The following is a 22,021-nucleotide window of genomic DNA, read 5'->3' on the forward strand; positions in this document are numbered from 1 at the left end:
CCCTAGATTTCTTCTTGCTTCTGAGCCTAAATTATAATCTGTTTAAGATTACCAATCTGGCCAAGCAGTTCCTCAATATCTTCCTTCAACTCTTTCAGAGAAGCTCTGGGGAATCCACTTTATTAGTTCAGTCTTCTTGTCACAGGTCAGTTTAGAATGGTCAATTTAAAGCAAAGCAAGGAAATGAGTTTGACAGTATCCAGACAAGGAATCGAGAAGAGGATGGAAAGAGACACCCTGGGAAAAACACCATCCAAAGAATTCCTTCGCTCTTTTCAAGGACCCAGTAAGTCCTGACTCAGAGGTTCTCTCACATACTGACCTTCACATCCGGGCAGTGCTCCTCACTCGGTCATCCATAAGCACCTCTTGGTGCTGGGCACTGTGCTAGCAGACTACTGCAATGCACTGAGGGACAAAAGAGAACAAGTCCTAACCTTCACAGGGTTAAGATTCTAATGGAGACACACAGACAAGGGAAAAGAAAGAATTTTAAGATAGTGTTGGTGATTGAGTGTAATGAATAAATTATCAAGGAAATGTAATTTTAAACAAAAACACTAAATACTCCTGGTTAGGGGAATCTACCAGGATTCAATCTTTGAACTTGGAGATATTAGAGAAGAAACTGTTTCCAGGGAAGATCATGAGGACTTTTGACCTGACAGGCTGTCTGGCAAACAGTAACACTGAGTAAAGGGCTAAGAGGATAAGTCAAAATTTCAATATTAGAGTAGCATTAAAGTATGCAATTGTCCTGGACAGCTCGGGCTACCATCACAGAAACCATAGACGGGGTGGCTAAAACAACAAGAATTTATTTATTAGGTTTATTTAGTTTGGTTCTGGAGTCTGGGAATGTCAGAATCCAGGGGTCAGCTGACTCAGTTTCCCCCTGAGGGGCCTCTTCTGGCTTGCAAATGGCTATCTTCTCCTGGTGTCCTCACAAGGTGGACAGAGAAAAAGCTCTAGTCTCCCTTTCTTAGGGCACTCATCTCATCATGGGGCCTCACCCTCAAGACCTCATCTAAACCTAATTACCTGTCAAAGGCTCCACCTGCAAATACCATCACATTGGAGATTAAGCATATGAGTTTTTGGGGGGGCTGGGGCGGGGGGAGATGCAAACACTCAGTCCATAACAGCAGGTATGAACATCCTACAAGAGCATCCTTGGAAATGCTTTGTCCTGTGTGTAGAGACTAGAGCTTTCCCACCACAGTCAACGGTCTGGCTCCAATAGTAAAGGCAGTCTTTGCCTCTCCCCTCAGGACGCCCAGGCAGATGGGTCCCCAGCGATGCCCGGCCTCAACCACCCATGCACTTCAGTGTGCAGTTTCTTTGACAAATCCCTTGTTATCTTCAGGCAAGTTTCCTAGGGGGAGAACTGAGATGCTATATACAAGTCTGTTTTAATGTTGCATATGAGGAATATTACTCTCAAGCATGCTCTTTCTTACATGACTGAGAAAAGAGAAAAAAATAGTGTATTTCAACAAACTTTGATACAGTTACAAAGCAACTTAAACGCCTATTCATTCTAATCATGAGAAACATTAATCAGGGTCAGACATGTTTCTGTGCTTTTAACATAACAAAGAAAAGAGAGTACATCCTATATACATTGATAGTAATGGACTTTAATTTTTAGGTGCCCATTTAGAGCTATAAGGAATGTTACTTTGTAGCAGGATCAGGGATAAATAGCAGAACGCTTCATTCTTTGTGGATACACACGCTATGCTAATGCTTGAAGGAATCTCCAGTACTTCTCTCCTTTGTTATTTTCAGAAGTATGTACATGGACTAAAATTAATGCCAAGTTATTAAATAGCCTTAGAGAATTGGGGGTAGTAGCATACAGATAATGCAAACCAATTATTAATGATAGTTCAAAGTGATAGAGTAATACAAATGGGGAATAACGTGTCCTTCTAGTAATGCTGCAGAAACTATTTATGATCACTATTGAAAAAATGATTCTAAAATAAATGTAGTATGTCCATCATGGTCAAATGCACAGAGGGCTGCAAAGAAATTGGGCCACATATAACCAAATCAGGGTGTGCACCAGTAAGAATGCTCAAAACAGTGAAACTGGAAACCAAGAGAGTCCCTGACATCGGCTGCCTCAGAGCTGTTGTAGCCGGTCGCACTACCTCAGAGATGAAACGGGGTGCACTGAGGGGGGCAAAAATGGCAAGTTTGCTGATACGAACCCCCAACAATGATGAACAATTGCCTGGCACTTTGGGCAAGTCTGCCTTGAATCACCCTCCCACTCACTATGTTTACCGTGGCTGAATGGAAGAAGTAAGTAGGGCTTCCTCCCGAGAGAACTTGTGAATGGTGACAAACATTAAACCTGATGTCAAAGTTGGGCAGGGAAGCTGTGAGGAGGTCATGAAGGTTTGTGGGTCTGTGTGTCTGTCTGAATTCATGAAACACCTATTTTGTTGGAGTTCTGGATTTTGCTAGGATAATACTGACGTTTTCTTATAAGCTGTTTGGGAGCATGATTGCAAAAGAAGAAAACCCATTTGCACCCTTACTGGAGAAGACTAACGGGTGCCAAAGACACCTCTGGGTACGTCGAGCAACACTGGATGGTGGAAAAAATAAGGCCAAGGGATCAGGCTGCCTGGGTGGGGACTCTGATTCCACCAGTAACAACTCGTTGAACCAGGCCAATCACAATTTTCTGGAATCACAGGCTTCCTCATCTGGAAAATGGGGTTGGTTGTACTATCTTTCAGGGTGGTTGTGAGGCTCTGTCACCCTGTAAAGAAAATCTCAGGTTATACCCATCCCTCTTGCCAAAAGGGGTCCAGATACCTTTCACTGGTGGGAAACATTTGAGCGTCATGACCTGATATTATCAGGAGGTGTAAAAGAGTATTTTTAAAAGGAGCCTCTAATAGGCCATCTTCAGGACAGTAAAGCAAAACAATAACAATGATTGTCTCTGGAGAAAAGCTAGATTGTTGTGGGATGAGGTTGAAGGGAACTGGACTTCTCATTGTGTACTCGTTTGAACTGTGTATCATCTGGATGTTCAACCAAATCAAAGAAGAATAAAATGTGATTTTTTTTTAAAGTAGCCTTTGAAACTCATCCCGCTTTGTGTGTTTACTTCTACTATTGGGGTAATCATGACTTAGACCTTGACTCTGCCCCTTGGACATCAGTGTGAAAAGTATTCCACATGAAGAGTAGATGGGCCCCTACTTCGAAGAAGGAATCAAGTCCAACAATTATTAAAAATTGTCTTAATAGGCAAGGCAAGAAACAATTGTTGGAGAGGATGTGGAGAAAGGGGATCCCTCCTACATTGTTGGTGGGAATGCAAGTTGGTACAGCCACTCCGGAAAACAGTGTGGAGGTCCCTTAAAAAGTTAAAAATTGAGCTACCCTATGATCCAGCCATTGCACTACTGGGTGTTTACCCCAAAGATACAGACGTAGTGAAGAGAAGGGCCATATGCACCCCAATGTTCATAGCAGCAATGTCCACAATAGCTAAATTGTGGAAGGAGCCGAGATGCCCTTCAACAGATGACTGGATTAAGAAGCTGTGGTCCATATATACAATGGAATATTACTCAGCTATCAGAAAGAACGAATTCTCAACATTTGCTGCAACATGGACGGCACTGGAGGAGATAATGCTAAGTGAAATAAGTCAAGCAGAGAAAGACAACTATCATATGATTTCTCTCATCTATGGAACATAAGAACTAGGATGATCGGTAGGGGAAGAAAGGGATAAAGAAAGGGGGGGTAATCAGAAGGGGGAATGAAACATGAGAGACTATGGACTATGAGAAACAAACTGAGGGCTTCAGAGGGGAGGGGGGTGGGGGAATGGGATAGACCGGTGATGGGTAGTAAGGAGGGCACGTATTGCATGGTGCACTGGGTGTTATATGCAAATAATGAATCATCAAGCTTTACATCGGAAACCGGGGATGTATTGTATGGTGACTAACATAATATAATAAAAAATCATTAAAAATTGTCTTAATAGGAACACAGAATGTGTTAACAAGTGAAACTCTGATATTTTATAATTGGTCCGTCCTACCCAAAAAGAAAAAAATTCTTATGTTATAAACTGTTCCTTCCTTCTTCTCCAATCAGCTGTATTTTCCCTAGTCAGCTGCCTGGTTTTCTCTATAATGAAAGTAAGTCATACACCTCCTTACTTTCCCTCATAGACAAAGACTAACTTGCAACAGAAAGGAAGAATCGGTGTCATTGGGACAAGGACAAAAAGTGTCTTAATTTCCTTCATTTGGAAAAGAAAGATCGAAGTTACTCTTCAGGCTCCCAACCACGTTGTCTTTCAGACTTCAAGTGTCCAAAGGGGACAGCATTTTCCTTTTCTTCAGCATCTTAAACATGGTCAAGTCTACCTATATTTAAAAATAAATACTGTTTGAAAATAACATTATTTATTCTTTATGTGACTCAGAAGCACTATTGCATAACAACTGATTCCACAGCAAAGCAAAGCTCCCAGTGATATTTCATTAAACCCACACGCTGTCAGTGCATCGCTGGACTCACCACCACCATATGCACCAAACCGCAGTCCTGTTTAGGACAAGGGGAACTGGGTAACATACCGAGTCCTATCCCAGGGAAGCTCCCAACCATGGTACCCTCCACACTAAATAGTGATCCCCATGCCCTTCCCATGGTTATTAAGAAATCTCCCTCAGGGGAAACAACATTCCTCAACTTTTCCCTTTCTTCACCTTTGGAATATTTATTCATGCATGTAATCATCAGCCTATTGATACTCTAGAAACCTGAGAACATCTCTTCAGGAAGGTAATGAGAAGCAATGCATATTTCTTCTATGTTTTAGAGAAAAGAAGATTTGTGAGAACCATTTTCTGTGCTATAGCGCCCGGACCTCCATACTGAAAAGTCTACGTAAGGCACAAAGATTTGTGGAGGAAATCTCTTAATGCTAACAATAAGGGTTGCTTTGACTTAATTATGTGAAGGAAGCAGTATTTTAGTGATTCATGTTTAAATGAAACCATTATTTTCTAGATCCTGCCAAAAACCTACCACAACTCATTCATGTGATTTTATTACAAATTAAGATTCCCATAATTTTGGAAGAGAGACGTACATTTTAGAGTCTCTTGGGAAGGGAAGCCCTGTGCTTCCGGGCAAGGAATTGCCCCGAAAAGTGGAACAAAATGAAGACCTTGTTATAATGCTGGTAAGCAGAGGACCAGGCTTGCCCTCACCTCAGTAGTTCTAAGTGATGCAGAAGAGGAACCCTGTGAACCCTAATGTGGTGGGGGACACAGCCAAGGCCTAGTGGGATTTACTTACAAGGAAGTACAAAGAGAGAGAGTTTACAAAAAGTTTAGAGATTTTGTTTCATTTTTGGTTTTTAACCTATGGATGGGTCAACCATCTCCATAGCCTAGTACCTACAAGAAATAGGAAATAAGATTGAGAAAAGGTTATACACAATATTTTTTTTTCTTTTACATTTACCTGGAGACAGAAACTTCTGGAACTTGTCAAGGGGTAGAGAGATGGAAATAAGAGGATAAAAAAAAACAGCGGGGCACCCTCTCCCCGCCAATAAGCCAGGAGCCCCGCCACTGGACTCACATGGCCTAAGAAAGGCACAGAACGTGGGAAATTTGTCCTTTTTTGCACCTTTCTCTAATATTCAACCCTTTCCCCCCATATCAAATATTTGCTGCCATCCTATTTAATTTTCTTCATTCACAAAGACCTGCGGGCCAGGTCAGTGATGATTCAGCATTATCTGGAACAACAGTTTTCAGTATAGTGTCTCATTACTTTACATAACAGGTAGGTATGCTCCATATACACAAGCACGTACTGATTATGTCCACAATAACACCTCTGGAAAAAGTGAAGGCATCAGTGAAGCACTATGAAGACTTCCATGTAAATAGGCAAAACTTGAGAGCAATTTCTCAACATTACCAGCCCTACCCTATTTTCAGCTCCAAGAACTCATAGAGGCACCACTTTACTGGAAAGGGAAGTAGACTGGGAATCCAATGGCCTGGGTTTGCAATATGTTAGCTGTCTAATCTTAAATGTCATCTCTCTAAAGATCTGTGTCCTTATTTAGAGAACAAAAGTGCTCTTGGGTCCCTTCTAACTTAAACATAACATAACCGTGTGCATATTCCTATCGATAAGTCCCGGTAAAATATCAACCCCCATTCAACAGTGCTATGAATTATAACCAGGAATGACAGCAACAAAGTGACAAAAATATGGCTGCAATCATCTTTCTTCCCTGTGAAATTAGTGATTATGGCAATATCTCCAAAACTTAGTGGTAGATTTTCTCACTATGTCAAAAGAAAATATATATACAGAGAGAAGTCTAGTGCCCCCACCAGGGAAAAAAAAAATCAATATGTTACCTCATTTGTGGAGTGGTGACTTCCCTGAAAGTTGGAGCAATCCAGGCATTTTAGAAAGTTCTTTGTCTTTATCCAAACTCCACAATCTGTGTCAGAAACTGTGGTTTTATTTTCAATCCCAACCCACAGTAGTAGCTGGTTCCATGTATATAAATAAATTGTTTTAAAAGGTATCCAAGTTTTCAGTTTGTTAATAAGACATGACTCCAGATTTTATCAGCTTTAACATCCCACCATTGTTTCCCCATGACCTACAGTACACCTGGATTACAGGAAGGTACAGTCTATGACTGTGAAGGAACATTTCATCATCAACAGAAAAGCATTTACTAAGTTGTAATTATAGCTAGTGCTTCACTGATCAAAGAAAGAAAGAAAGAAAGACAGAAAGAAAGAAAGAAAAAGAAAAGTAGTCTTATTCTAACTGTGTGGTCTATTACTGGAATAATGCTCTGCACCAGCAGCGATAGGAATATACAGATAGCAAAACAAAAACCGCAGTTAATCAAGGAGGCACAGACTTACACACAAGCATGAGCAGTAAAGGAGGGAGCAGGGAAAGTATTCGATGCATAACTGAGATGGGAACAATCAATATCAAGGTCTGGAAATGTTGAGACAAGATAAAACATTTGTGTTCTTATCAATCTGGGAAGACTTCCTGGAACTGGTAGGGCTTTTCAGTGAGGAAATGTACTTTGGTAGGTGGACTGGGGGTTCAATTAAATAAAGCACATAAAAGCAAGTGAGATCATCAATCAAGAGGGCTTTCACCTCACCATCAGCTTATGGAGGTCTGCTCCCCCTGGAAAGCCACCCAGAGCCCTAGATCCAGCACACGATCTTTGAAGGACCAGTAGGAGGCAAGAAGTCTGACCAGGGCGCAGAGACAGTGGTCCTGATTAAAGAGGACGAAATTCTGCATCCATTGAAGATAAAGAGCGAAGAGCCAGCTGTCTGTTCGGAAGACACTGAAAAGGAAGGCATTCTCCTAAGCAGCAAATGGCTTGTGATGTGTGTCACCCGCACCTCAGAGCATTGCTTTAAGAAGCCATTTGCTCCTGAGTACTTTAGCATTTAGTATCCAAGAACGGTGACCCCTTTACCTCTAGTGTCTTAATATGCTGAAACGCACCACGGACTTGAAATGTCTGTGGGATATTACTGTGAAATGGGCCCCATCCCTAAATCGTTCTTTCTAAACTGCTCCTCAAAGGCTTAAAAATAGCACTTCACTCTTAGAGTGATTCCACTGGCTTAAAATAAGTCACAAATATCTTCCTCCAGGAAAGTAGGGGAACGACAGGAGGTGGAATGCAAATCAGCTAACAGGTTTCGTCAACACGAAGAGAGGCAAATAGATTGGAACTAACCGATCAGAGGGATCTGGGGTTAGCAGTACAGCTGATGTCATCTTGATCAGATTACCGCAGCCAGGAGTTGGCGGATTCAGAGAGTGGAGAGGTTAACAAGACAGGAACATGGGCCCTGGACAATAAAAACTAGGTAGATTAAGGAGGTGATGATCAAGGGAGGAAATTCCTCTTATCTCTATTAAGCCACATCTACGTGGAATTAACAGTCAATAGACTTTCTATACCTATATGAGAGCAATAAATTTCCCAAGGAAAGAGAGTACCCGAGCACGAGCACCTGACAGGGAAAGGGGTGAGCAGAGCAAGTGTTCTATAAACACTACAAAAAGGCATTCTTCTTTCATTTGAAAGCCATATTCTGTAAAGTTATCAACTAATTCATCCATCCACCAGACATGTATTTTACACTCATCACACATCAGGCACTATATGAGGCCCTGAGGATACAAAAGTGAATAAATAATATAATCACCACAATAGCTTCCATTCTTGGGTAACCACTATGCGCCAGAAAATTCTATTTCCACGATGCAGTGGAATGCCCACAATGAACATGAGGCTTTCTGTTCCCACTCTGCCAATGAAAAACTAAGATGAAGAAACGAAGACGCAGAGAGTAAATAAAAGTGAGAGATCTCTCAAGGAACTCCAGTGCAAGAGTGAGATAAGCAGAGTGATGTTTACAATATTCTATGGTAAATGCTAAAACAGAGATTAAAAAAAAAAGGAGGAGCTCCTAACTCAGCAAAAAAGAAGGGAGATAGGAGGGGACCGAGGGCGGTAAGAAGGACCACGCATGCATGCGTGCGTGCCCGTGTGCACGCATGTGCGTGTAACCCGGGTAGTGGGCAAGGAGTTCAGGAGGATAAACTGTCCAGAAAGAGAGACAGGGGTCATATCAGCTGTCTTTCAGCCATGGCCACAAAAGTTCCCCTCTACATTTCTGCAGGATGAAGAATGTTACTAAGAAAAAGCAGCAGGGCTCACAGAGTGTTTCTGGGAGGACACAAGAGGCTCTGTCAAGACACTTTGCATCAGCCTGAAGAAGAGGGGGCATTTATCATGACAGACTAATTGCTCACTTTGAGGTAGATATTGTTCCATCTATCTATGCACCCTATGTGACTACACAGTAATGACAGGTTTTAAAACAAACAATCCAAAGCTTATGTGTCCAAATAAATGTTCCAAAGTTAAGGTGACTTAAGTCACCTTAAGTTTAAATGCAAATTTCAGGGTCCCCACCACAGCACTTAAAGCATTTCAGGTGCATCTCTTTTGAAACTGCCTTCGAGCGTGTAGTATGTTCTTTTGGTTATCCTTCATGGTGGCAAATTTTCACCATTTAAAGTGCAATATTTGGGGCTTTAAGTCAAAAATCAGTTTGAGCTGAATCCATGAATGAGTGATTAAACTGGGTAAAAGTTACTGAGAATGCCAGATAAATGCCAGGCACTAAGCTAAGTGTATTTTGTAAATCATCTCACCTATTAAATTCTTACCACAAATCTATAAGGTGGATATTAGTGTCTCCATCTAATGCTTCTTTAATAATCATTAAATTAGTACACATTCACGGAAGGAAGTTTGGAAAATCTAGAAGAGTAGAAAGAAGAAACCAAACCTCGCTCAAGGTCTCACTGCTCCAATCTAACCACTACTGACAGTACCAGGCTTATGGGTTTAGTCTTTCTTCTATGAGTGAGAATATAAATATGCTCTGGCCTCCAAAATTAATCATGTGTGCATAACTTTATAATTTTTCACTTAATATCATATTCTGAACAGTTTTTCATGTCACTAAATTTCTTCTACAAAATCATCTGTACTCACTGTTGGGTATTCTCTTATATGGATATGTCATAATCTACTCAAAGAATTCCAATATTTCAGTGCTTCAGATGAACCCTTTTCATAGGTAAGTCTTTGTAGATTTCTGTGATCATTTCTTTCAGTTAATTTCCTAGAAGTAGAATTACTGGATTCAAGGCATGCATATTTTTAGAGGCTATTATAATTTCCCCAATTTTTAGATGAATAAATGAAAACTCAAATAAGTGCTTTCTGAGGTCATAAACCCAGAGTGTAGCAAAGGTTGGATCTGACCCAGGCCTGTGACTCTAAATCCTGTATAATTTTTTTTCACTCTGATAAGTGAATTTTTATCAAAAATGGAACATGTCAAGAAAAAAAGAATTTTTGAACATGCAACTGAAACTATTCCTGAAAGACCTTTTTTTAAAGGTATTTAAAAAATACTTTAGATTTGCATTGTTTCCCTAATGATCCTTTGAAGGATCAAGCTCATTTCTGAGTTTATATTTTTGTTATATTCATATTGAAAGCACTCACTGCACTTCATTGTTACATTCTTAGAAGATGTCAGTTCTGTCCTTTATGAATTTACAATACTATTAATATTCTGGCCTAAGCACTGGGCTTCTGGTCGAACTGCCAAAAAACATAATCTCACAGGCATTTAGGCAACCTAATTGGGACAGTCTTGGTTACAATTCAGGCAAGCCACAGCCAGGTGGGGAGTCCACACCCGCGTGTTTAGAATACCAAAGACTAATAGATAACCAGTCTTCTTTAAGTCTGGCTACATTCTGATAACAGGGAAGAAAAACATTTCCCACCCAAAGTTCTACTGGTTTGTTATAAACATATAGTCTGTTCTCCTGGAAGGATGAGTGGAATGAGCAATACAAGAACAACCAGCTTTCTTCCTTGCACATTTGTCATGGAATGTAGTTCAAAATGGATTAGGGAAAAAAAAAAAAAAAAAAAACCAGACTGGTGGGGGAGGTGCGCTAGAAGGCATGGGTGGGGATGTTGTGCTGAAACTGTATTTTTTATAGCTGAGTCTACAAACATTTCCAAATTGTACTTAATTCTTCAGCCCCAGGCATTTGTCCCTCTTGAGGGACCAAAAGGATTTTAAAGATAAGGCAGAGGAGAGGATTTTAAAGATAAGGAGAAGATTTTAAGGACAAGGCAAAGGAAGGAGTTGATTTAGTAATTCTGACTCAAGGCTTTCAAAGCTTTGTATAAGGATGCCTTCCACCTCTTTGGGATCTATCTCCATGAGCTTTCCCCAGTGCAACAAACCGTCATCACCTCCTCATCCCCCACTTCAATCTACTCCTCCAACTTACCCTCTCAATAAATGGCACCACATTGCACCTACGTGTTTAAGTCCTCTGAATTATGCTTTTTCCCCTTAACCCATCAACCTGTAGGCTTCACCAAAACACATCCCCGTTCCGTCCACTGATACTTCTCTCCATCTCCACCGCTATCCCCCCAATGGAAGCCTCAACAGAATGTCATCTGATTTTGTTTCTACCTCCATCCCTTAATGATGCTTTCTCCACACAAAAATCTGAGTGATCTTTCAAAACATAAATCAAGCCAGGGGCCTAATTTAAAACCTTCTGATGACTTTTTGTCACAGAAGGCCAGACTCCTTACCATGGTCTTCAAAGCCAAGTCCTTCCCACCTCTTTGCCCTCATCCTCTACCCTATGCCCCCTCCCGGGGCCCACCGCTCAGGCCTGGTTGTTTTTTCCGGTGTGGCCTTGTCTCGGCCTGAAACTGTTCCCACTGCCTAGAATACTCACCCCCTCATACTTTCAAGAAGATGCTTTATTTTTACCATTCAGACTCAGCTCAAATATTATTTCTTCAGAAGGCTTCCCTAATTCCCTCCATAAAAAGTTGCCCCATTCTGTTTTCTTTCCTAGTGGAAATCATCTTCTTTTCATCTATGTAATTGCTTATTGTTCTGTCTCCCTCACTAAAATATAAAGATGGACCCCTACAAGCGGGACTTGGCCACCTACTCAACATTCTGTAGCAGCACATAAAGCGGTGTCTTGCTGAGAGTAGGCACTCAGAAGATGCATCAAACGAAAGAATCAGTAAATGACACGAAGGCAGAACCCAATCCCCTACTATTGCCTTAATTCCTCAAGAAAACAACTATCTGATTTTTCTGAGGTTCAGGCTATAACACCATATCAAGTGAGATTCAGCCACTAGATAATTTGCTCTGAGTTGTAAATTACAGACTTTTAATAGTCACATCAATTCTTAGGCTATTACTACACTAAGATCTTAGTGGTCTGAAAACATTGACAAAGCTTCCAAAATACATTTCTCACGACTAGCAAGTTGGTGATGATAGAATCTGGCACACTGTATTTTATACAATTAACCCCTGTCGCCTTCTTGAATTTTTTTTTCCTCTCATTTTATTTTGAGGTTTTTTATTTTAGTTCCAGTATAATTAAGTCCAGTATGCAGTGTTATACTAGTTTCAGGTGTACGATATAGTGATTCAACAATTCTGTACATTACTCAGTGCTCATCAGGATAAGTGTACTCTTAACCCCCATCACCTCTTTCACCCAACCCTCCACCCACCTCCCCTCTGGTAACCACCAGTTTGTTCTCTATAGTTAAGAGTCTGTTTCTTGGTTTGCCTCACTCTCTTCTTTTAACTTTGCTTGTTTGTTTTGTTACTTAAATTCCACATATGAGTGAAATAATATGGTATTTGTCTTTCTCTGACTGACTTATTTCACTTAGCATAATACACTCTAGCTCTGTCCACGTTGTTGCAAATGGCAAGACTTCATTCTTTTTACAGCTGAATAATATTCCATTGTGTGTGTGTGTATAATACAATATATATAATATAGTATATATATAATATACAATATATATGCATCAATATTCCACTGTGTGTGTGTGTGTATGTATACATACGATATATAAATATATCACATCTTTATCCATTCATCAATGGACACTTGGACTGCTTTCATAATTTGGCTATTGTACATAATGCTGCAATAAACATAACAGTGCATGTATCTTTTTGAATTCTTGTTCTTGTATTCTTTGGGTGCCTTCTTGAATTTTAAACTAACTCTCTTTGCTTAAGGAATTCTGGATGTGAAAAATAAATTCTTAAGGTATATAACTATGATCTTAAATGAAAATGCATACATAATTGATAATATTAAGATTATTCATCTTTTCACCTAGAAAAAGTATGCATTTGCACCCAAAAAAATACATGTACGTATATACACTCACACATATAAATGCAGAGACATAAGAACATATTAAGCATTAACAAGTCCGCTGTATGCACGAAACTTTCTACAGTACATAATGCATGACTGGCAAAATAGGTCAAACAGTGGGAACCTCCACATCTTTGAAATCTTTATGAATACAATACTGTCCCCACATCACCTCTTGCCTAAGAGCTTTAAAATAGAGACTTGTGAGGAATGTGAAGCAAAAAAAAAAAAAAAAAAAAAAAAAAAAAATCCTAGCTCTTGTGGCAAATTAAAGCAGCACAGCAGTCCGGGGCTCCGGTGTCATATTCATTGGGACACATTCTTGTGGATAAAATAGTGCTTCTATGTTGTCTGCTCTGAATGAAAAAGGATTTTCCATATGTGTTTTTATAATGAGTGTTAGGATTTGGTTACATATTTTATTCAAACTGTGAAAGCCAATGGTAGCAATTCAATATTCTAGCAATGATCTAAATGGCATGCTTACTTTCTTCCTAGAAACATGATGGGGGAACACTCTTTAAGCCACTCTTTGATGCCAGGCTTATATTTTATTTTAGTACTTATGTCCATATACCTCTCCCCACATGAGACGCAGCTCCTTCCCGCTCCTCCCGTCATTTCAGTAAAGCTGTGTCCATGTCAGATAACCAGAAAACTGGGCTATTGAGAGGTAAGGAATAGAGAGGTATTGTGCAGGAATAATTGTGGCACATCAGATGTTTCCCGAGTTACTCTTAGGGGGTGAACATTCATTTCTCTGTAAGTCTCTAATAAAAATGTTAGCAACCACAGGGCTCATCTTTCCCAGACTTACCTCCTCTCTCTCTCTCAGGTCATTTTGTTCTTTTAAAAAACTGATTTCGCTGGCTGTGTCTGTAGCAGATGTTGCTTTATTGTTTGCTAACGTTATGCTAACATTACACTTACAAAACAGTCTGCAGAGCCTGACTTCTGTCAACACAGTCTACGGGTTACAGCACAAGCTGGGAGATTTTTCCCAGCTCTCATCAGTGACTCCCTTTAGGCAAGTTGCTCAACATCATCAATTTCCACATATATAAATCGGGATCCATGATAATATATAGCTGAAGTCTTTGGAGGAAAGGCCACCTTCCTTGTTTTTCAAACTTTCTCCTTGCAGTAATGTTGTGTTAAAAGTCTTCTGGCTTTCCAGACAAGAGAAAGACCCATCATTTTAAAATGACCTTCCCTTGCTTAGCTGGTCAAGCATTTTTTAGACCTCTGCTTTTTAAATACATCTTTATCACTCAAGTATCCAACTGTCTCCTTTGAAATTTTCAAACTATTTTCCAAAACTTGAGTGTATGTATACTCAAAGACAGATTATCAAAATATAATTTTGGAGATAGAATATATTACCAATTTATTTTACTAGTAATATATAACTGTGCTACAAGAACCATGTTTGTCAAGCTGAGCAAAATGAATTGTTTATTCTTTGTTTTAAGGCTAAGTGAGGTTCAAGTCAACTGTCCTTGAGCTCAACCCAGTGCCAAGAACAGTGGAGAAGTGACTACAGGTAAGGCGTGGGCTCCTGCCTTAAGGAAGTGATGATGCAGAAGGGGACTGGGACTTGGAAAAACTGTAGTATACAGTACAGTAAGTGAAACCTAAATCGAAATGCAAACTTGCTCTGAGCCGCTCACTTGCTGAAATTTGAGACTGGCAAGCACTTCAGGAAGACAGTGACTTCTAAAGCGGGTCGCCAATGAAGAACCGAATTTCCACACAGAAAGCAATGACTAAAGACAGAACCTTGAAGGAAGTAGTGATTCTTGGTTTTAGGAATTCTGTTTTTTGTCATACCAGGCTATTTCTAAGTGTTAAATGTTGCCATTGTTTTTGGTATACTAGTCTAATTTCAATGTTATTGAAAATCTGTAGTTCAAATTCACTTACATCATGAAATTATTACTGCAATTAAAAGTTCAAATCAAACAAAAGTCATTTATTGAGAAAGGCTTTTGACCACATTCCCTCACCCATGTGAAACCCATTCAAGATATGTTATTGTTGCTTTAATTTCCATTTCTGGAGTTTATATTTATCTGTCTCTTGCATTTCCTTCCAGAGGATAGGAGAAGTTAGGTGAAAACTAAATTGTATATGATGGAGCATTAGAGTAAAAGAGGAGGGGAGCCTCAGGCCCAATTCCATGCTTTCCCTCCCCATCCCCCACCCACACACCACTCCAATTTTCTCTTTTTTTTCTCAGAGCTGGATTCTCTTCATCGGAACCATTCCCTGAGGCTCCAACAAATTCCACTAGGATAATTTATGTTAGCCTACATCTTCTTCCCCAGTCATACTGCCTTGGGAGAATCCAGCGGAGCGCAAAATCTCAGGCTTGGAGACTGGTGGAACAGCATTTGATTAGGAAAAAAATATAATCAGAGCTCACTGTTCTATAAGGGTATCCTACGTACTAAATACCCAAATTTCCTATCTTTGTTTCACTGTAGAATTATCAATATGAATACTTGAGGCACTGACAATATTCTGTGCTTGATTGAATGGGCTTGGAGGTAGGGGATGAGGGACGGTATTTGGGACATACATTCGGACGTTTAGGACACACACTAAAAAGTTATTCTCTGTTTATCTGAAATTCAAATTTAACTGTAAATTCTGTATTTTTATTTGCTAAATCTGGCAATTCTAAATAAGAGGCCATTCAATTGGGAAATTACAAGGTCTCTGTGATCTTTTGAAAGATCAGTTTCCAAGTGAGTTGAGGGGAAGCCAGATTACCAGAAGAAAAGGAGTGAATAATTATAAGGAAGGGGAGACAAGTATAGAGCCCTTTTCCCAGAAATTTGATATGGAAGGAGAGACATGTGTTGCTATTTTATTTTTTTACAGACTTTTTGGATATGCCCAAAATGATAACAGGATTCAGTTAAATAAATAAATAAATCCATTTGGTTAACACCAGATATAATCATCTTAATAGAGAATTTTGCCAGAGAATGACAGAAAACACGTATCTGCCATTTTGCCTTTTAAAATAATGAACACACACACACAAATAAATTAATAAAATAAAATAAAATAATGAACACAAATGTATTTTACCATTTATAATTCTTATATTTGAATAAAAATTCTGAGTATTAAAATTAACTTAGTCTTACCTCTTTAAATATTAAGCAGAAAATATTTGTTTGCCTTGGTAAAAAAAAATTAAATAAATAAAAGACTATGTCAAAAGAAATTAAAAAGATAAGAATCCGAAAGAAGATATTTACAACATACATACATAATCAAAACAAGCACTTGTGTCCAGAAATAACTGCTAAAAACAGACAAGTAAAAGTCAACAACCCAATAAATAATAAAATGGTCATACAAAATAAACAGACATTTAACAGAAGGAGAAACATATAATCAGAAGCTCAAACTTTTTAGAAACAAGGGAAAATAATACTAAGTCTGCTGCAAGATACCATTTCACTCCCACTGAATTGGCAAGAATCTGAAAGTCTTACTGTACCAAAGGTTGGAGAAGATATGGAGCAAAAGGAACCATAAGCCACTGTTAGTGGGTGTGTGAACTGATTTACTGATTTTGGAGAACAGTTTGGCATCACCTGGCAAAGTTGCAGATATTCATATTCCATTTATCAGTGATTCCACTTTTTATACCCTAGTGAAAATTTGCTTGTGAAACAATGGGCTTTCAGTCAAAAAGGGAGTAAATAGACAACTTGTGGTATATTTATGCAACCGGATACTCAACAACAGAGAGAACTGATGAGCTACATGCATATGAATGAGTCTCATATATAAAATTCTGAACAAAGAAGCAAATTATAGAAAAAGGCATAAAATATTATACTTTTCCTATAAAGTTATAAAATTCATAAAATTAACACGATTTTGTTGGGAATATATGTACACTAATATCCTTTTGCTTATGGTTTTACTATATATTTTTACAAACATATAGTATATATATGTATATATTTACAGTAAATATTTATATATTGATATATATCATATTTTTATACATATTTGAGGACTGTAAGGAAAACTCTCAGGAAAGGATGGGAATGATAAACACAAAAATCAAGATAGTGGTTACGTCTGGAGTGAGGCAGAAGGAGAAAAAAATTATAGGGAGCTTCAAAAGGATTAGAGAAGTTCTCTTTCTGAAACTAGATGGTAAACGCAGGGGTAGAAATGTTATTGTTGTAATTTACACTTACTATATATTTATGAAATACTTCATAATTTTTGAAGAGAACTCTACATGAATTCTCATTATCAAATTTGCATCCTTCTTTGCAGAAACTCAGTTTATTTGGGTAAAGATTGAAAGTGTGTAACCCACGTTCTTCAGCCCTCTCCTGTCAGCATAGGGTGAAAGATGTGTCAAGCCGCGTGGAGCTAGAGCATTCTGAATATTATGCAGATTTAGCATAGCTATGAACGTCTTGCATCAATGCTAATCACTGGCCTTACAGCTCTGTTTTGTGTTTAAGACTGAGCCTTTTAGAAACCACCCCACCCAGAATGTTACACAGAATCTCCAAAACATGTTTTTCAAGTGCTCTGAGAGCCAAGAATGATTTGGCATAATGACAAATGATCCAATGAGCACTGGGTCCAGGATAGTCTGTGATTTTAAAGACTCAGGTGCAGGATTTCAGAAATGGTGCAATCAGGTTTTCTCCTTGGAATATATTTATATATAGGTAGAAAGGAGATAATCAAACTGAACCCTTTTCCATTTTAATTTCATGCCAAGTAGAGTCCATAAAATCTAGATCCTGGAACTTACCAAGGGCCAATTAATGGGGGTCTGGCTCGCACCCTGCCTACTGCTCTCTGCCAGTGCTCCACGAGCTCAGTGAGGCTCCCGGGCCTTCTTCTCTCCTACACTCACCTCTGTTGCCATCATCTGGTGTTCCTGTCAACAAATCATTAGCAACAGTGTGAAGACCTGACAATTGTCAGAGGGCCAGCACGTATCTCACTCACTGATTGGCTAAGACTTTAGACTTAAGTTGAATAAAAGACAATTCGTTTTCTTTCAGAGGGGAGGAGGAGCTCTTCATTTTCTGATACATATTACTTCAGGGATTTCTTTCTTTTCTTTTTTTTTTTTTTAACCATTCCTGATATTAGTCTTCAAACTAGAGTTACAAATAGAAGTGTCTCATCGATATACAGAATACAACTTAATTCTGACTGAATCTCACTAAGAATTATCAGCACATCAGGGGCGCCTGGGTGGCTCAGTCGGGTAAGTGTCTGCCTTCGGCTCAGGTCATGATCCCAGAGTCCTGGGATCGAGTCCCACGTCAGGCTCCCTGCTCCACCGGGAGCCTGCTTCTCCCTCCTCTGCCTCTCTCTCTCTCTCTCTGTCTCTCATGGATAAATAAATAAAATCTTTAAAAAAAATTATCATCACATCAAATTAATCTTGCATATCTATCACTACCATTTTGTTCCTTGTCTCAGAGCTATATAGGGTGGAGAACGTTCCCAAACTACTGTGAAAAAGAATTACAGACCAGTTTCAATAACTTGGCTGCTGTCATTTAAACAGATTTGTTTTTCCTGAGAATACTGAAAATCTCTCATATCATCTCAGCATTCACAGCAGACTGCTGTTTAGAGCTCTCTCCCCCTGTCCCCCCCCCCCCTTTTACAATGGTCATCTCTTCCCGATGCCAGTGGATTGGTGTCCTGTTATCATTTGTTTTACTTTTCACGTATTGCTTGGGTGCTTCAACTAGTGCTGTTTTATTCTTTTTTAAAAGATTTTATTTATTGATCTGACACAGAGAGAGAGCACGTACACACACACACACACACACACACACACACACACAAACGGGGAGGGACAGAGGAAGAGGAAGAAGCAGGTTCTCTGCTGAGCAGGAAGCCCACTGCAGGGCTTGATCCCAGGACCCTGGGATCATGACCTGAGCAGAAGGCAAATGCTTAACAATTGAGCCACCCAGGTGCCCCTACTAGTGCTGTTTCCTACAAAGCAAGGTTCATGGGCTTTGTGACAGCAAGTCCCCACCTAGGGCCAGTCTTAGTGCAAATTTGGGATTGTGACTATATTCTCGGTGGCTAAGGTGACTGAAATGTACCCTCTTGAAAAACAAGGTAAAACAAAGCCCTGTTACAGTATGATTACTATAATAGCAGAAGTCTTAAGATGAGACTTCAAATACAGAAAGTTTTATGAAAGTTTTTATGTGATAATTTTTAAACAGTGTAATGCAAAAGCGAGGAAAAAGGACAACAGCATAAAATCAAAACAGAAATCTAGCATTTATACAAGTATAGCTATAACATCAAGAACCAAAAAGCTATGTAGGTCATATTTGTATGGTCACTGATGAGTATGAAGCTCTCACCCTCTCTTTTCTAAGTTTTCCACTAGTTAAACGGGAACAGTAACTCCATTCACCTCCTGAGGATGTTGGAAGGATTCATGAGGCAATGCTTGTGAAACACTCAAAGTCCTTTCAATGAAAGATCCTATGTAAACACCACCTTTACTGTTCTATCCAACCATAACCACACTCTGCTTGTTGAAAACCCAACCTTTATACCCCAAAAAGGAGAAGTGTACATTTCTAGTACTATACTATTTGTAGTTAGCTGACTCTGAGAAATAGGATGACATAAATAGATGGATAAAATTTAAAAAGTATTTTGAGGTGAATGATATCTCACTCAATCTTATTTCTTTCTCTCTACGGATTACCTACATAAATATTATTTTTAACACCAAAAGCTTATTTTTAATTAGCACCCTACTTTCACTGTCTCTAATTGTAGTGTTATGGGCAATATCAAATATCAAGAGTGCTTTGGATAACGTTGCTATTCTCATTGGACTGCGAAAGAGATTTAGTTAATAAAATGAAGTGGGGGTGCATGGGAAAAGAAGAGCTCTACTTTGATATGGGTGGAACTGCTGTACACAATAGGGAAACTAAAACCCATATCACCTCAGTTACAGGATGGAAACAGGAGAGAAAAGAAACTTATGGTTGGTTCCAGATTCCTGCCCCACAGCTGTGTTTTGAATTGCACCATGGATTTGATGTCACATCATCTGATTATCTGGTCTCATGGTTCTCCTCTCCACCCTCAGGAATTCTGGACAGTTCTTGTTTATGTCTAAAAGGATACAGTCATTACTCTACAGGGGCACTATTTTGTCCTTAGTTTCAGAAACTTTTTTAAGGAAAATTCAAGGATCTTCTTCCAATGAAAACTGAACAGAGAAACATAGTATAAATATTATTTCATCCAGAAAGCCTTAGTGAAATATTGCCCTACATATGAAGCACTCTGCGCCCAAATGTGAGAAGGTGGAAAGATAAAAAGTATTCATGCAAATGTCAAACAAATTAGTAGTTCACATTCAATTGAATTTATTAATAATTTATGGAGCTCCAGTATGAAGAATTGTGCTTGTTGCTTCAAGCAATGCAGAGATGATTTAGGTAAGACCTTGCTTTGAAGATTGTATTCCATCAGTGCAGGTGGCAGGATAGGAAGGGGGATAAAAAGGTAAAATAAGCACACAAGTAAATATAGTCAAGAGGATATCAAGGAGAAGTACAAAATGCATTGGGATGACCAATGAAGGCTTTTTATTTGAGTGAGGTATAAAGAAAATCTTCATAGACAATGTGGTGTTTGAAGTGGACCTTGAAATACAATTGGAATTTTATAAAGGAAGGATAATAGAAGAGAGAAAAATTGAGACAATTGTAGGAAGGAGAAATTTTTTTAAAAGATTTTGTTTATTTATTTGAGAGAGAGAGAGAGCACGTGTGTACAAGCAGGTGGGTGGGGCAGAGGGAGAAGCAGACTCCCCGCTGAACAGGGAGCCCAACATGGGGCTCAATCCCAGGACCCCAGGATCATGACCTAAGCCAAAGGCAGACACTTAACTGACTGAGCCACCCAGACACCCTGGAAGAAGAAATTTTTATGGTAGATTTGGAGAACAGCAAGTAGTCCAGTTTATCTGGAGCATGGAATACTCACACTGGAGTTGAGGATGATAGATGAAAATAGTGGCAGCTAAATTAGGAGGAGCCTTGCAGCTCACGATAAAGAATAAGAACCTATTAAATGGACAGGGGAGCTACCAAGGCTTTGGAGCAGGAAAACAGCCTGATTCAAGCTATGCTTGAGGATAAAGAATTTGTCTACAGTTGTATAGACTGATTATAGAAGGGGAGCCCATGAGTAGAGAAACTAGTTAAAAAGTGTTTGCAATATTCTAAGCAAGAAATAATGAGGGGCCAACCTGGGTGTAGCAATCCGTATGAAAAGGAGATGTCCTTGGTGGGACTCCCCAGGAAACATACAGAGACTCTGAAATGTTTATGCAGGGACTTCACTGAGGGGGGTTCTCAGAAATATCATGAAGGCAGTGGGAAGTTAGCAGTGGGCAGAGAAAAGGTAAACTGAAATGCAGTCACAGCAGAGGACTGAGCCAATCCCAGGGGAGGTTCTGAAGCTGAGATGGCCCTTCAGAGGTCTCCAATTGAAGCAATGGGTCTGGCCCATGTACCCATCAAGTGAATTAGCCACTGGATGTAGGGAAAAGGAAAAAAAAGTTTGCTGAGGTGAAATTTGCATGAATTAGAGGATGATGTGATGTAAAGGTAGAAGGAGAAAGAAAAGGTCAGAGCCAAAGCCAGGTTTAGGAGCACCCCAGAAATACCTAGGAACGCACTGAAAGACCTGATTTGGAGGTGAAGGTGACAGCTTCAACTGGAGACATACTGGCACATTCTTATTTTCAGTAACATGGCCACTAGGATCATGTCTGGGAGGCCTACAGTTCATCAGACTTGGGTTCACTCAGGTGCATTATTGAAAAAGAAAAGACAAGATAACTTGAGTTCATATTAACTGCAAAAACAGCACGGGGGAGTACGAAAGGTCAAGAAGAGGATTCCAGATGGATATGCCATAAAAATTTGAAAATAAAAATTAAATTATCTCTATTTGTAAATGATATGATGGAATCCCTGGGAAACCATTCGGTGATAAGACAAACAATAAAATCCATAAGATACCAGAATACAAAATT

The 22,021-nt window shown here is 39.3% G+C and overlaps 1 long non-coding RNA gene across 4 annotated transcripts in view; it reads right to left on the reverse strand.

Moving 5' to 3' along the window:
- LOC113259502 (uncharacterized) overlaps positions 1–22,021 on the reverse strand; it is a 282,949-nt gene that overhangs the window by 30,160 nt on the left and 230,768 nt on the right. The window contains exon 1 of one of the 4 annotated variants that reach the window (XR_007191563.2): positions 13,730–13,814. The exons of the other annotated variants lie outside the window; for them this stretch is intronic. This is a non-coding gene — a long non-coding RNA (uncharacterized LOC113259502). Of the gene's footprint in view, positions 1–13,729; positions 13,815–22,021 lie in introns of those variants that run through there. 4 annotated transcript variants of the gene reach the window in all.

This window comes from Ursus arctos, unplaced genomic scaffold (genome assembly GCF_023065955.2).
Source record: "Ursus arctos isolate Adak ecotype North America unplaced genomic scaffold, UrsArc2.0 scaffold_13, whole genome shotgun sequence".
Taxonomy (NCBI): Eukaryota; Metazoa; Chordata; class Mammalia; order Carnivora; family Ursidae; genus Ursus; species Ursus arctos.